This window comes from Aethalodelphis obliquidens, unplaced genomic scaffold, assembly GCF_003676395.1.
Source record: "Aethalodelphis obliquidens isolate GAN/ISIS:26980383/991018 unplaced genomic scaffold, ASM367639v1 scaffold3, whole genome shotgun sequence".
In the NCBI taxonomy this organism is placed as follows: Eukaryota; Metazoa; Chordata; class Mammalia; order Artiodactyla; family Delphinidae; genus Aethalodelphis; species Aethalodelphis obliquidens.
Window position 1 is genome coordinate 80,741,790 of NW_020837947.1, and position 16,815 is coordinate 80,758,604.

Here is a 16,815-nt window from a genome sequence, read left to right on the forward strand (position 1 = left end):
GCTATTAATCTGCTTAGAGAACCGTTCTCTAAGTAACACAAAGTCAGGATTCAGTGGTTTTAACATCCGTCATAAATATGTTCTCAGGAGCTCTCTGAAAAATACGGTTACTCTCCCCATACGGCTTTTGTCTTCCCCTTCCCACTCTTCTCTTTTTTCTCTGCAGAGAAAGAGGCTGACCCTCTAGTTTTACTTCTCTGCTTGAAAAGCTCATACAATTTTTTAACTTAAAAATCATTACTCTTTGGATCTGCCTATGATTCTTTATTTGAAACAGAAAAATCACAGGAGTTATTTGGGGGTTTTGACAAAGATTGTAAATTCTTTAACTCCTTTCTCTGTAAACCATTTCATTTATAGACCTCGTTCAGGGGTTAATGGATCATCTAACATGAGTTGTTTCTTGCCTCCGGGTGAGCAGGCTTTTCCCCCCAAACTTTAGAAGTACTTCTTAAAGCTGTAGTGTTATTATCACTGTTACGAAAGATGAAGTTTTCTGCAAAAGTGTCAGAGTCATGTCTCGCTAAGGAAGCCTCTTTGGAGACCCCCGAAGGCTATTACTGAACCTTCTTTGAATTCTACTTCTTTGAACGCTACTTTCGTCCTTTCCCTGGGAGGAAGCTGGACAGTCTGATGTTGCCGATTTCTTTCTGAGCCCCGAGCGTGCAGACGATGCTCGCTTCAATCTGGAGATTATCTGTCTCTGAGAGATATTTGGTCCTTGGTTCTTCAGTATCCGCCCCTCTGTAGAGAGAACATTGAGGGTAACATCTCTAGGAGTTCGTGCTTAAGGCAAACAACCTCATGGGAAACTACCCGACATGCTTAACAAATTAGTTACTAATGTGTTCTCATGACATCTTGCTTCCATATTCACTCTCCTTCCTCATTTCTTAGAATTCTCAGTCCTAAAAAATTAAAAAGGGCAAGAATCCACTGTAAAAGATAGCTTGTCGCGTTGTTCTTGAAGTGGATATACGTTTCTATTTTCCCTCACAAAGGTTATAGACTCGGCGAAGAAACTGAAGAGACCTTGAGACGAAATGCCCCTAAGTCATCTCAGAAAGGTAATTCCCTCGCAGTATCCAGAAGCCAACCCAGCTTCTGTTGTTAACAGGCTGGGATACCTCTAACCCTGGAGCGGACATAAAACTCTTCCCCTGCTCTGTCTACCGTCACATTTTTCTTGCTTTGCTATTTTCCTACTTTGCCAAACAATATCCCTTTTGTGATTTTAGGTCCACTTTTCTTGGTCCTCTCCTTCCCAGAGAAGATGGACCATAGAAAAACAAGCATGTGTTTCTTAGAGTATCTAGAGAATTCTTGTCCTAAGGACAAATATTCAGGTAGGAGAAGTCTTGTCCCAGGCTGTGTTTCCTCAGGACCCTCCCACCGAGATATGGAGCAGAAGCCTCTAGGTCCCTAGATCAGAATTTGCAAACTCTAAGGGAATAGCAAGGCTTACCCCCGAAAGGATGCCTGGCCATCCTTCAGATGAGCCAGGCTTAAGTTACATGATGACACCACCTTCACGGTGCACCCTGCCCACCCCTCCCCAACCCTGGCCTCTCCGTGCAGGCCCCAGACCAGGCCCTGTGAACACCGCCAGGCCTGGGAGGGTCTGTAGTCAACAAAACCATCTTGTTTGCCTTATGCCCATCAGCTCTTTTAAGCTCAGAAGGATCTTTCACAGATGTTACCAGGTATGATCTTTACAACGACCTTCTGTGGAGGGCGGGGCAGGAAAATACTTTTCCCCCTATTTTATAGAAGAAAGAGACCTTATAGCGTGAGAGCACCAACGTCAGTTGCTTTTCAACTCAGAACCCAAAGAAGCTTTTCTTTAAACCATTGCCAAGTGTCAGGTTGTTAATTGTGTTAAATTCCTTTCTCCAAGAAAGTCCATGTGACCTTATTGAACTTACTGATGACACGTGTGGCAGGCTTCATCCTCTTACTGGTCAACGGGAGGTAAGGTCATGGTGTACGCTTTGAGGAAAATGATCAATTACATGGCCAGATCTGAAACATCCTAGTGAGGATGGGACTCCGCCACCACAAGTGAGGCAGGATTTGAAACACTGGGAGTCAGTTCTTAGCTCCCAGCAAGCTGAGTTCTAGAGCCGTCATTTTCCCTGAGCTGATGGGAAAGCAAAGTTTTAGCTGCTGTGACTTCTCACCCCTGCATCTAAGAACATCATTAACAAGGAACACCGTCCCAGGGCAGCTGCCACCGGCAGAATCAATCCCTGGGGCGGCTAATAAGTGTTCTGTCGGCCTTGGCGTGTCCTTGCACACTCAGCAAGGGAAATGCACTCCAGGGTGAGCAAGCTCGTCAGCGTTTGTGGGATGCTTGTGTTTGACTTTGAGACTAAAGGAGATCTCAATAAGAGTAAGCATTTCTTCTGTACCTGGTATATGCAGGGCATGGGGCCGGGCTTGGAAGATACAAGGTGGCACCAGACACTGTTTTTACCTAAAGGAGCTGACGATATAGCTGGAGATGTGAGACGTGGGTCTAAAAAATGGAAACTACAGTTGCCAGAGAGGACCTTTAAATCCAAAATGAGTGGTTTGCAGAATAAGCGTTATGGGAGCTCAAGGGTATAGAGCAGCTTGGAGGGCTGAGATGAGCAGGGGAGCCCAGAAACGCTGGGTGTGAAACTTACAGGTTACACTTCCTGCGAATTCAGTCCTCATCATGACCAAATGAGACAAAATACAGTGATTGCCTACATTTCTCCCCCATTTCACAGATGGGAAAATTGAGGCTTGGAGCTAAGTAACTTGCCTAAGTCACACAGCTGGTGTCGAGGCTCTTAACGGTGATCCCAGATGTGGGTCTTGGACTTGAAGGTGATGGGGAAATGGTCGCAGTTCTGGGAGAAAGACCAGTGTAGCCAGTGGAGTTTACAATGAAACACTACAGAGGCGGTGGTTGGCTTTGCCAGTCCAACGCCAGGAGGCGAGGGTGACCCCACAAGAGTCACAGCTGGAGCCCCGAGGCGGCAAGACCGCTAAGTCAAGCAGGCAGCACCTTCCAGGACACACGTCAGAGAGCAGACTGGAATTCAGGGCGAGAACCCTGGATGGGGCAAAGCATCATCTTAACAGACACTGATGTATCAAGGTACCAAGGGAACTACTCCCAGGAATTCCCTGGTGGCGCAGTGGTTAAGAATCCGCCTGCCAATGCAGAGGACACGGGTTCGAGCCCTGGTCCGGAAAGATCCCACATGCCGTGGAGCAACTAAGGCCACGCGCCACAACTACTGAGCCTGCGTGCCACAACTACTAAAGCCCACGCGCCTAGAGCCCGTGCTCCGCAACAAGAGAAGCCACCGCAATGGGAAGTCCACGCACTGCAATGAAGAGTAGCCCCCGCTCGCCGCAACTAGAGAAAGCCTGCACACAGCAACGGAGACCCAATGCAGCCAAAAACAAATAAATAAATTTATTAAAAGAGAGAGAGAGAGAGAGAGAGAATGACTCCCACACAGAACATGACAGGGAGGAGTGGAGACCTAGAGTCACCCACCCCCAGGGTAGGACAGGCGCTGCGGGGACAGAGTCTGTGACAGACGCCGCAAGAAAGGTCAGTCTGGCAAGCAGAACTTGACAGCCAGGGGTACAGCATGACCTTTTTAGCATAAAGTTAAACAAGATACACCAAACCGCCACCTGGTGGGGAAGGGCGCTAGATTCATCATCAGAGTAACTGAGTAGGAAACCAGAGTCCAGAGATAAGGCCCAAGGACAGAGCCTGAGTAGCAGCAGAACGAACCTGATAGCAAGTTATACCTGTTCCTGGCAAGAGGCCTAATGACTCTTCCATCTGGGCGAGAATTGAGCAGAGTCGAAGATGGGATTGAGCCCACAGGTCAGGATCAAGGACCCTAGTTATGGATGAACAAGGCTCCTAAAGATGGGAACCAAGCAGCACTGATAACCCTTTGGACCCATTTTTACGCACATATTTGGTGAGTGCCTACTCTGCGCTGAGCACTGTTCTGAGGGGAAGACAGACAGGCCTAAGCTCCCGCGGCATCACATCCCAGGGGAGCACCAGTACATCATTAAGATGAGGCAAAAGAGGGCTCCAGGAGAAGGGAACGGCTCTGCAAAGAGACAGAGGCGGAAAATGCCAGGGGTTGTGTGAAAGAGAAATGATTCGTTTGTTTGCACCAGAAGGTTTCTGGAAGGAATCTAGGGAATTCCATCACGGGCTGTACCCAGAACCACCAAAGTGCCGGATGTTTGGGCCAGAAGAGCCTGTCGACCACCTGCCACGAGACCACCCTGCCCAGGGAGTTGGAGTGAGAGGAAGCGCACGACACACAAGTCCTAGAGTGGACGAGCCCTGTGGCAGTTACGGTGACAGCAGCTCTCTGAATCGTGTCCACCACACCTGGAGTGGCCTAAAGAAATGCAAACGGCCCAGGATCCAGTCAGCGAAGCTCTTTCCCTTATCCCCAACATTGAACAAGCCCCAGAGCTTTGCAGGGTTGAGGCCGATTCTCTCCAAGGCCCCTTCCAATTCTGACATCCTTTAATGCCTCAGACGATGCTCTCCTAGTTGCCAGCAATGAGCCTTCAGTGACATCAGAGGGGCGGGGATGGAGGGGGCACGGGCAGCCAGCAAGCAGGCAACAGGATCCAGGTTCTTTCTGTCCTGATCTGGGCTCTGCTGTGGCCTTGAGCACGCCGCATAACCCTCACTGCCCTCATTACAGGGTGCAGGGTCTCAGCTCTCCTGTTCATGGAGCTGAGAATCTCAGCTTGCTTTGACAGTGAAAAGGACAAACACAGCTGAGGTACCGTTTTTTTCCTTTTTTTCCAACTTTACTGAGATATAATTGACATATAACATTGTATAATGCTTCATTTCTTTAACACCTTTATTGGAGTATAATTGCTTTACAATGGTGTGTTAGTTTCTGCTGTATAACAAAGCGAATCAGCTATATATATACATATATCCCCATATCTCCTCCCTCTTGTGTCTCCCTCCCACCCTCCTTATCCCACCCCTCTAGGTGGTCACAAAGCACCGAGCTGATCTCCCTGTGCTATGCAGCTGCTTCCCACTAGCTATCTATTTTATGTTTGGTAGTGTATATATGTCCATGCCACTGTCTCACTTCAGCCCAGCTTACCCTTCCCCCTTCCCGTGTCCTCAAGTCCATTCTCTACATCTGCATCTTTATTCCTGTCCTGTCCCTAGGTTCTTCAGAACCTTTTTTTTTTCAATTCCATATATATGTGTAAGCATACGGTATTTGTTTTTCTCTTTCTGACTTACTTCACTCTGTATTACAGACTCTAGGTCCATCCACCTCACTACAAATAACTAATCATTAGAGAAATGCAAATCAAAACTACAATGAGGTATCATCTCACACCAGTCAGAATGGCCATTATCATAAAATCTACAAACAATAAATGCTGGAGAGGGTGTGGAGAAAGGGAACCCTCCTACACTGTTGGTGGGAATGTAAATTGGTACAGCCACTATAGAGAATAGTATGGAGGTTCCTTAAAAAACTAAAAATAGAGTTACCATATGACCCAGCAATCCCACTACTGTGCATATACCCTGAGAAAACCATAATTCAAAAAGAGACATATACCACAATGTTCATTGCAGCTCTGTTTACAATAACCAGGACATGGAAGCAACCTAAGTGTCCATCGACAGATGAATGGATAAAGCAGGAGTGGCACATATATACAATGGAATATTACTCAGCCATAAAAAGGAAGGAAATTGAGTTATTTGTAGTGATGTACCATTTTTTTAAAAAAATACCAGCTCTCAATGAAAACATCTTAAAAGAAACAGTGTTAATTGCCTGCCCCTTACACCTCACCTTCCCCACTGGGGCTCGTAATCTTGCGGAGTCCGTGGTGTGAGGCTTGAGTTCCAATGCTTCCCTTCAGTGCTCCTGCAGCATTTAAGTAAATGCTTTTTCAAGTACAATGCAAAGGAGTGAGTCCAGAAGGAAGACAAAGTCAACCAATTATTAAATTTATTTTGCATGAATTAAACTCATTGCACCACATACATGGGATTCTAACGCAACCAGGACTCCCGGGCGTTTTCCCACTTGGCTCTGTATGTGCCGTCAGCCAGCTCAGCAAGTTTAGAGCCCATAATGAATGTGCCTGTGCAAACAGTACCAGCAGCTGTTCCTGAGCCAAAGGCCGTCAAAGACTTTCCTTTTCATTTATTCTAGGTGGGAGAAAACCCGACTCTCAGGGAAACTTGGAATTAGAGGAAAAGGTGACAGGATGTTGGCTAACTTGCCTCCCTAAGGCCGCTTGCAAGTCCTCACCTGTGGTCTGACTGTTTTATTCTCCCAGTTTTTCTAATCACAGCTAAAACCATGGTGAGAATTCAAGTGAAATCTTACAGCTATAAAGATATACTTTGTTTATTTCATAAAAAAAGGACCCAAGTGTACAGACAGATTCAGAAAACGTGCACATTTCTATACGCGTCAGCGACCAGCATTTCTTAGCCTGGCACTGAAATTGCCACCCCGCACCCTCTGGAGAGCAGAGGTGATTGTAGCTAGCATGTAATGGGTGCTGCCTCTGTGCCAGGCACTGTGCCGAGTGATCTACCTGTCGTGTCTCATCCCAGCCTCCCAACAACAAAACCTGCGTGGCAATAAAAGTGTTATCCCCTCAAAGCCAGCTTCTGCCTCTGGTTTTGCTATTTTGGTAAGTGGTACCATCCCTCCACGCGCTACCTAGGCCTGAGACCTGAGGTGTTCTTCCCAGGTGCACGGAAGAGGTCCAGGGACAAGCCCTCTTGGGTAACGTCTGTCACTCACATGTTTTCCAATCCCTTCCCTGCTCTCATTCTTCCCAGCTTCTCCACTGACCTCCTCTACTCCTTATCAAAAAGCTTCTGGTGCCTGAAGGCTCAGCCCAATGCCTCGGTCGTCCCGGCAGCCTTCCCTACACACACCTGTGTGTGCACCTGCGCTGGCCCCAGGGAATCTCCACCACGAAAGCCCACCCACCTCTCACCCTCCCAGCGAGCACTGACTTGCTTGTGCAGTTGGCATTTTTACTTATGCTCGCTATGGGGTCTCTCTTCACTGGTGTAAATCTCTTTCCAAATAAAGTGAAATTCCTAGAGTACAACCATATCCGTGTAGCCCCCAGCCCAGCGGTACAAACAGGCAAATCGGGAAAACCAAATATATCAGGTACGTGGGATATAATAGACCCTGCAGTATTAATAATGTTAACACTTACGTCGTGTTTGCGAGGGGCCACTCTTTTTTTTCAGGATTTTTTAAACCATTTTTTACAGTGAATATAGTTAATTTATAACGTGTTAGTTTCAGGTGTACAGCAAAGGGATTCCATTTTACGTATATAAATATATATATATATATATATATATTTGGACTGTCTACCTCCAAATACATCAATATATTTTCTGTTCCCTTTCATTACATGTTCAACTTCTGATAAAATAAGAAAACAGTTGGCCCAATAATCACGAACACACTAGGTGTCTCTCATTTCCTTGTGAGAAACGCGTTAGCTTTTGATGAGTGAAAAGGGAGTTAGAGTTGGAATTTAGCCTGATGTACTTGGGCACTTCTCCATTTGACTAATTTGCTTTTATTTGGTCTGAACCCAGGAGAGTGTGTGCCCAGGGAACAGGCTGAGGGTGCTTCAACCTTGGAGAAAGCAGACACTTGCTTGGGTCCTATCAGGACTTGGCTACTTTCTGAAATTTCACCACCGTAGTTTCATCCTTTAAAGTTTCAACGTCTGTCAAAAGTAAAATGCCCCTGGAAGAAGAAGCACCTCACCCGCTGCAGAAGTCATTTCAATAAAGAGCTGAGATTCCCTCTCAATTAGTGGGGTAGGCAGTGGAGTATTAACCACCTACTGTGTGCAGAGAGGTAGCCTAGGATTGGAAAGCGTACATATTTTAGAATACCTGGATTCGATTTTGAACCTTGGTGCCAAATCTGAGAAACCGTGGGCAGCCAGTGAGGTCCCCAGGAGCCAGTGTCAGCTGCACAAGGAGATGCCTGAGTGAATGAGTTATACATAGGACGTCTCTCGGTTACGGGACGCACCCCGCTCTGGTGTGTGCTCGCTCAGGCAGAGGCCGTGTACGTGCTGAGTCAGCTCCGAATCCCAACACCCAGAACATCACGGACACTCCAAGGAGTGACTGAATCACTAGTCTTTTCTCTTCCTTTAATTTATTTTTTTCCAAACGAAATGTAATACTTAAAAAAAATTTTTTTTTTTCATGGAAAGGCCTTTTATTTTAAATATAGCAGTAGAGCTGTGAAGATTGCCTCTTCCAGGGCCCCGGACCTTTATACTCAACTGCCTTTCAGACCTCGTTACCCAAATAGCTCACTTTCATTTAAAACCCAAAATGTCTGAGACCCAGATCACCGCGGTCCTCCCAACACGAGATCTTTCTCCTCACATCCTCATCAGTATCCTTGCTTAAACATTTCTGACACGTTGAAATTCTATGGCTTGAAATTATCAGCATCTCCTTTGCTTCTCTCTCTGAGCAGTCCTAAATCCTATTAATTCTTTCCCTAGGCTTTCTCAGCTCCCATCTCTCCTTCCTATCTCCTCTGCCCACGCCCGGAATCACTCTTTTTACCTCTCCGTGGCACACCTTACGTCCTGGCTTTCCCTCTTCTAGACAGGCCAGCCACTTTTAACTTTCCGACACAAAGTTTTAAGACCATCATCGGCTTCCTCAAAAATCCTTCGGCAGCTCACCAGTGCATGTAAATGTTTGATTCTGTCCCATAGCCTCGGGGACACACACAGCCTGCAGCAGCCAGCATCCAATCAGCAGGCAGAAAACACACCTATCCTTTGAGCTGGTAACATTTAATATAAAGAGTTGTCAGCAAGGTGAAGACGGTTAACTACGGAAAGGTATAAGCTCTAAAATGTGCAAAGGTAGCAACTTCAAGAGGCAGCTACTGTCCTTAGGGCCGAGGGAAAATGTACCAGGAAGGAACTTGCAAACCTAGAGGAAAGGGCTTCCAATAATATCCAAGAATGGACATCCTTACGTCTACTACTCTGTCCTACAGAATGTAACCCTGTCTCCCAGCTTGGTCCATTATGGCTGGTATAATTCTGTGTAATTCTGCGTGCAATATAATACGTAAAAATTACTTATAATTTTATGACAACTGTATATGCAAATGTTTTGTTTATTTATTTACAGATAAAATACCTTGTGTGCTCACACCGATACTCCCAATTCAAAATCCATATTTACGGAAACTCTTTTCTCTTTCATCCCAATCTTCTGTCCACAGCAAGAATCCTGGGTTTTTTTCGATGTCACACAAAATGTCCTCAGATGATTACTTTATTAACTTTCATGTTTCCTTCTAATCTAATACAAATACTTAAGGCTAAACACTTTCCTCTGGCACTGCTTTAGCTGCATCCAACAGGTTTTAATAAAAGAATTTCCATTTTTATTTAGTTCTAAATATTTCCTGATTTGTTATGATATCTTCAGAAATGTGTTCCTTAAATCTCAAATCCTTTGAAATTTGCTGAGACTTGCCTCATGGCCCAGTATGGATCAATTTGTGTAAATGTTCCATGGGTCCTTTTTTTTGGAACAGAATCCTTCCATTAGCTTTTTCTTTTTTTAAAGTTTGCTCCACATTTCACTTTTTAAAAATAAATTTATTTATTTATTTTTGGCTGCGTTGGGTCTTCGTCACTGTGCGTGGGCTTTCTCTAGTTGCAGCGAGCGGGGGCTACTCTTTGTTGCGGTGCATGGGCTTCTCATTACGGTGGCTTCTCTTATTGTGGAGCATGGGCCCTAGAGCACACGGGTTTCAGTAGTTGTGGCATGCAGGCTCAGTAGTTGTGGCTCGCAGGGTCTAGAGTGCAGGCTCAGTAGTTCTGGCACACGGGCTTAGTTGCTCCGCAGCATGTGGAATCTTCCTGGACCAGGGCTGGAACCCATGTCTCCTGCATTGGCAGGAGGATTCTCAACCACTGCGCCACCAGGGAAGTTCCCTTCCATGGGTCCTTGAAAGGAGTAAAATGTGTGTTCTGCAGCTGGTGATATAATATTCTCATGTCCATTAGATCGAGCTTGTTAATTGTGCTGTTGAAATGTTTTATAACCTCATTGAGTTATTTGTCTGCATAAAATAGCTCAGAAAGGATACACAGGAGACTAGTAACATTGGATGCTTTGAGGAAAGGACCCAAGTGACCTTGGAGGGACGCAAATGGGTCCCCCAGAGCTCTGTTCATTTCCCCAGGCCTTGACCCTGCCATTAGGGTGATTGCAAAGGAGACCCCTGGACCTCCTCCTAGTCCAGGAAAGACCCCTAGCCCCTGACACACAACACTCCCAGCCTCACTACACTACAACAGTCTGTTCAAGATCGTAATCTTATGAAGGAGGCTCAAATTGGATCTGATGGTACCTTTTCCCCTAAAGGAGCATGGGGAGCAAACCCACGCTTCCTCACGCCCTTGTCTATTTCAGTCACTGTGAGCAATTCTAGGTGCCAGCTCACCCTTGGTATCTGTCCACCGTTCTCATAAATTCCATACATCCCATAATCTGACCCAATACCACGCACTTACTCACCCAGACAACCTTCACTGGGCCCTCAGGAACCAGCCACAAAGCAGCAAAACCACTGACACCTTCTTCATCCTCTTCCTGGAGCCTGCCCGTAGGTTCCCACTGGTCTGGAACCTGCCCCTGCCTTGTATTCATCCCTCGGGAGAGCAGCTTGCTCTTGCACAGCTCTGCATCCCCAGGGTCTGGAGTCGAGTCAGCCTCTCACCACCACGCTCCCAGCCTGGCCTGGACCAGCAGCCACTTCATCACCGGGGCTGGTTGGCAATATGGACTCTCGAGCCCCACCCGAGACCTCCTGAGTCAGAAGCGGCTCTCTAACGGGATGTTTTCAGTGTCTTGCCTTTACATCCTAATCCCAGTTTCAAGCAAACCACACAAAGTTAGGACAAAACCGCACCAGACGTTGCCCCCAGTGACCTCTATGGCCGATCCTCGTCTTCCCACTTTTTCCTCAGCTCCACTCAGGCTCCCTGCCTGTCGCTCCTCAGACACAGGACCCTGTCCCTGGTCAGGGCCTTCCTGCTGCCTGGGACACTGTTCCGTCAGCATCAGGGAACCTCGGACTTCCCGGGTCGTCCAGTGGTTAAGACTCTGCTGCGGGCTTCCCTGGTGGCGCAGTGGTTGAGAATCTGCCTGCCAATGCAGGGACACGGGTTCGAGCCCTGATCTGGGAAGGTCCCACATGCCGCGGAGCGACTAGGCCCATGAGCCACAACTACTGAGCTTACGCGTCTGGAGCCTGTGGTCCACAACAAGAGAAGCCACGATGGTGAGAGGCCCACGCACCGTGATGAAGAGTGGCCCCCGCTTGCCGCAACTAGAGAAAGTCCTAGCACAGAAATGAAGACGCAACACAGCAAAAATAAATAAATTAATTAATTAATAAACTCCTACCCCCAATATCTTAAAAAAAAAAAGACTCCGCCGCGCTTTCACCGCAGGGGTCACCGGTTCGATCCCTGATCGGAGATCTAAGGTTCTGCAAGCTGCGCGGTGCGGCCAAAATAATAATAATAATAATAGATGATAGAATCAGAGACCCTGCAAGTACACTCACAACACAGACGGACTCATGTGGGAAAATATCTGGTAGAACTTTAATTGTAGTGGTTTCATTCCTGCAGGAGGATGGGGGGAACCATGCTTTCTTACACTCGTTTTTCTCAGAGCCTAATACACTCAGTGCAGTTACAGCTTAGTTCCACATCCATTTCTCAGAGCACCCTCCTTGGTCGCCCTGCAAATATACAGAATTTCTCTGTCTGCCTCCTTCTAACTATTGCCTACTTTATTTTATTCTAAGAAATTTAATATATTTTGTTATTCAACTATTTGTTTTATTTCTTTATTGTCAATCTCTTCTCTCTCTCCTTCTCTCTCTCTCTCTCTCTCTCTCTCTCTCACACACACACACACACACACACACACACACGCGCACACGCCACATCAGCAGGAACTTCTTCTATTTCATTCACTGTTGTTTCTCCAGTACAGGAATCAGCATCTGTATATTGTAGATGTTCAATAAAGTGTTTTCTAAGAAGGTAACAGACGAAGAAGAAGCAGAGAGCAGAAGAACATTTTTCACTGTATAACATTTTATACCTCTCAAATTTTGAATCATGGCATGGATAGAATTATCTACTCAAAATATAAATTACTTAAATGTTTTATAAAGTTGCTCTAATATCTCTCGCTTCCTTCTGTTCAGTCTCGGAGGAAGACAGGTCCCCCTGCGGCTGAAAGACAACTCACTTCATAGAGCCTCTATCCCGCTCTCTCCTAAATTCGCACGGACCTGGCTCCAGCAATACTCCCTCTCCCCTTCACCTCCACAGACCCACCACCAGCCTTTAAATGCACCCCGAAGCCTCCTTCCGAGAAAACGGACTTCCTGCCGCAGCCTTCTCCTTCTGCGCTCAACCAAGCTTCTCACCTGCCTTCACTTCTCCATTCACTGCAGCATGACCCTCACTCCCTAACCCACTAACCCCTGAAACTAAGACGCTGTTACTCCTTCATGGCCAGATACACTTCCTGGCTTTAATCCCGGGGCTCCCCACGGCCTCCGCAGTGTTGCTGCACTGTGGTCCTCCTACCCCACAGTCTTTTTCTTACCCTTCCTCGAGCACCCACTGAGTGTCGAGGTTCTCCCGTGCTCTCCTCAGGCTACTCTATACAGACCCTCCCCCACTGGTCACTTCCATTCTGCGGTTCCTACTACACGTTGAGGACCTCCAGACCTCTGATGCTGTCCCCGAGCCTCCCACGCATTTCTTCCCTATAAACAGGTAGAGACATGGAATAAAGTCCACTCCTTGGAGAGCATGGCGTACGAGGTCCTCCTTGGAATGGCATATGGACCCTGCTTGTCTCTCCAGCCCCATAGCTGCTTCTTACTCCAGCGACTCCCAAACTGTTGCTGTTTCTAGCCCCATGCTTCTGCTCACGCTGGTCCTCATGCTCGTTAACACCCGCGTTCCCCTACTGCACCCTTTTCTTTGAATGACAAGCATTCCTGTCTCCAGGGTGCCCCTGGTACCTTCTCATATTCACTATGCTCTGTGCATACCTCTCTCAAGGCATCGTGTCTATGGTACCAGAATCACGTCCTAATGAATCCGTTCTTGCCCGTCATCTGTGGGGATCCTGAGGAAAGTCATTGAGTCCCACTCATCCTGGTATCCCCAGCACCAAGCACAGAGCCTGATGTATAAAAAGTGTTCAACAAACAGGTGTTGAACTGGGCTGGTCGTTGCGCTGACTATATTAGGCTCCGAGAAAAACTGATGTGACAAGACATGGTTTCCCCCAGTTCTCCTGTAGGAATGAAACCACTACAGTTAAAGCCCTACCACATGTTTTCACTTGTGAGTCCATCTGTTTTATGAGTGTACTTTAAAAGTTGTTTGCTTAGATCAAATCAGGCTGTAAAAAGAGCGTTGCACCATGATCAGGGGTAGCTAGAGTGTGGCCTTCTTTACAAACAATGGACAACTCTGGTTATAGACTGTTTCTAGGGAGGGGCACACTGGTGTTGCACCGTTGTGTTACAGAAACGTACTTGTGTGAGAGCAGACGTGAATGCTCAGTCCCTCTCTCTCAGCATGAAAGAGCGTGTCCTGCAAGAAAGGATAGCCTGAGTTTATTAAAGAAATAAAATTCTTCATAAGACCCTACCAGTACCTTTAAAATAAATAGAAAGCACCTCCAATGACAGATGAGATAAATTTTATCCAAGCTGCCCTGGAGCTATTTCCTATATATTTAAGGTAAATAAATAATGGCTTATTGTACTTTCTAAAACAGGTATTAAAGGTACATACTTCTTTACCATGATTTCATTCCTCATTTACACAATTTAAAATTACTTTTCTGAGAAGTGGTTTCACATTTTCCCATTAAGAAGTAAAAATGAGGATTTAAACCAGTAATAAAATCTTCATAATGTCTCTTTAAATTTTTATACTGTCCCCACCAGCAACTTGCGGTTAGTGGATTTCATATTTGACACTAATATCCATGTTTAAAGAGGTATCTGGTCACTTACCACAATTTCTTTAATCCTTTTAGCAACTTATTTAAATTCTTAAAATGTCAGCATTATTAAAAGCATCTCAGATATTTTCTTGCTTTTTTCCTAGTACAATTTTACAAACTTGAAAGCGCCACGTAGCAAATGTATCTTCCACTTTTACTCCTTGGAATTAGAATATTTTACTTCCTAGGAAGCAAATGCCGTTGAAATATATACACCTTGGTAATAATCGGTAACATTAAGTAACTTCAAATGTTATTGGTAAGAAGGAACATATGATAATGTTTTCTTATTAAAGAAAAAGAAAAGGTATTACAGTGTAATTTCATAGCTTGTTGTCATGACCCATCAGGTATGAAAGTAGGAGAAGCTGCACAATCTACAGTTAGTGTTTTCAATAATCAAGAATAATAAAACCTGTTCAGCATCCACCCTCTCCCCTGAGAATGTTCCCTTTTCCAGCAGATGTTTCAGAGCATAATGAAGTACAGAGCGCTGGAGGCATTATTTATGATCCCTTAAAAAGAAACCAGACTCTTTTCACACTAAGTATGTTTCAATAAGGGCCTATCAGTGGATTTCAGGGACTATTTTCACCCAAAATTGTCAGCAAAAAAATTTATGTGCATTTTATTGAAGAGAGGCTCAGCAGCTTACAACAGATTTTCATTGATGATTAATAAGAGGCTAAACTCCACTGAAATAAATAAAACCTGCTTAGGGTTATTCCTCTTTCTACCCCTTCTCTCTTTTCTTCAACCATCTTCTAAACTCAAAACTCATTGAAAACGCCTTGAACTAGAAATTGCAAAACCCAGACCCTAGTTCCAAACTCTATTATTTACTATGAACCGTGTGGCTTTGGGCAAACAGCATGTCTCCGAGATTTAGTTTTCCTAACCTAAAAAATGGATAATAACGCCCCAAGTTTCCTCCAAAATGGGGAGGGCATGGCCTGAGTTGTCCAAAGCCAAGAGCCACCACCAGATTCTAATTCCCCAAATGGAGATAGACATATCAATACATCAAAATAACAATCTGAATATGAAGAAAGAAATCATCTTCAGGGTTAAGACGCTTTTTTAATTCACTCATCAGCTCTGTACTGAAAAACAGATGTCAAACCGGGAAAGAAAAATGTGATGTAATTTGCCACTGCAGAGGAGAGACGCCACTGCCTGGTTTCAAACGGTGCTGGCTCAGACTGACAGCAGTGGACGACTGCACCTGGATGGCGTTGCACCTGTCAGCAACCTCATTGACATTCTTTATAAGGTACATGTGCCTACTATTGATTACATTTAATTTATATTATAAATGATAGTAAGGTAGCTGTCACTAACAAAAGTGTCACTCTGTCTGTATTCTGAATTACTCCATTTTATAGCCTTTGTTTATTATGCTGTCTCAACCATGCACTGTAGTCCATCCCATACGGGACACATCACAGGAGCAGCTCTTTTGATGGTTAAGATTCTCAAATAAAATAACATACGCATAGAGCATTTGGGAAGTCCTGTGGAATGAGGGATCCTGGCATGTTTTTCCCAAAATTTCCTGCTAGTAAGAATGACCTGGGGATTAGGAACCAAGATGGCGAAGCAGAAGGACCTGCTCTCCCTCCCTCTTGTGAGAATATGAGAATCACAAATAGCTGCTGGACAATCATTGACAGGAAGACACGGAAACTCCCCCCAAAAAGATACCCCACATCCAAAGACAAAGGAGAAGCCACAATGAGACGGTAGGAGGGGCGCAATCACAGTAAAATTAAATCCCATAACTGGTGGCTAGGTGACTCACAGACTGGAGAACACTTATATCACAGAAGTCCACCCACTGGAGTGAAGGTTTGGAGCCCCACGTCAGGCTTCCCAACATGGGGGTCTGGCAACGGGAGGAGGAATTCCTAGAGAATCAGACTTTGAAGTCTAGTGGGATTTGATTGCAGGACTTCAACAGGACTGGGGAAAACAGAGACTCCGCTCTTGGAGGGCACACACAAAGTAGTGTGTGCATCGGGACCCAGGGGAAGGAGCAGTGACCCCAGAGGAGACTGAACCAGACCTACCTGCTAGTGTTGGAGGGTCTCCTGCAGAGGCAGGGGGTGGCTGTGGCTCACCGTGGGGACAAGAACACTGGCAGCAGAAGTTCTGGGAAGTACTCCTTGGCTTGAGCCCTCCTAGAGTCTGCCATTAGCCCCAAAAAGGAGCCCAGGTAGCCTCCGGTGTTGGGTTGCCTCAGGCCAAACAACCAAGAGGGAGGGAACCCAGCCACACCCATCACCAGACAAGCAGATTAAAGTTTTACTGAGCTCTGCCCACCAGAGCAACAGCCAGCTCTATGCACCACCAGTCCCTCCCATCCAGAAACTTGCACAAACCTCTTAGATAACCTCATCCACCACAGGGCACACAGCAGAAGCAAGAGGAACTACAACCCTGCAGCCTGCTGAATGAAAACCACATTCACAGGAAGATAGACAAGATGAAAAGGCAGAGGGCTAGGTACCAGATGAAGCAACAAGATTAAACTCCAGAAAAACAACTAAATGAAGTGAAGATAGGCAACCTTCCAGAAAAAGAATTCAGAATAATGATAGTGAAGATGATCCAGGACCTCAAGAAAAGAATGG

General features: G+C 45.8%; 1 long non-coding RNA gene across 1 annotated transcript; it reads right to left on the minus strand.

Moving 5' to 3' along the window:
* Window positions 1–249: 249 nt before the first annotated feature.
* Window positions 250–16,407, minus strand: LOC113606177 (uncharacterized). The gene is made up of 2 exons (XR_003427462.1): window positions 16,252–16,407; window positions 250–744 (listed from the first exon to the last, which is right to left on the minus strand). It is a non-coding gene; the product is annotated as an uncharacterized LOC113606177 (long non-coding RNA).
* Between the last annotated feature and the right edge of the window lie 408 nt (window positions 16,408–16,815).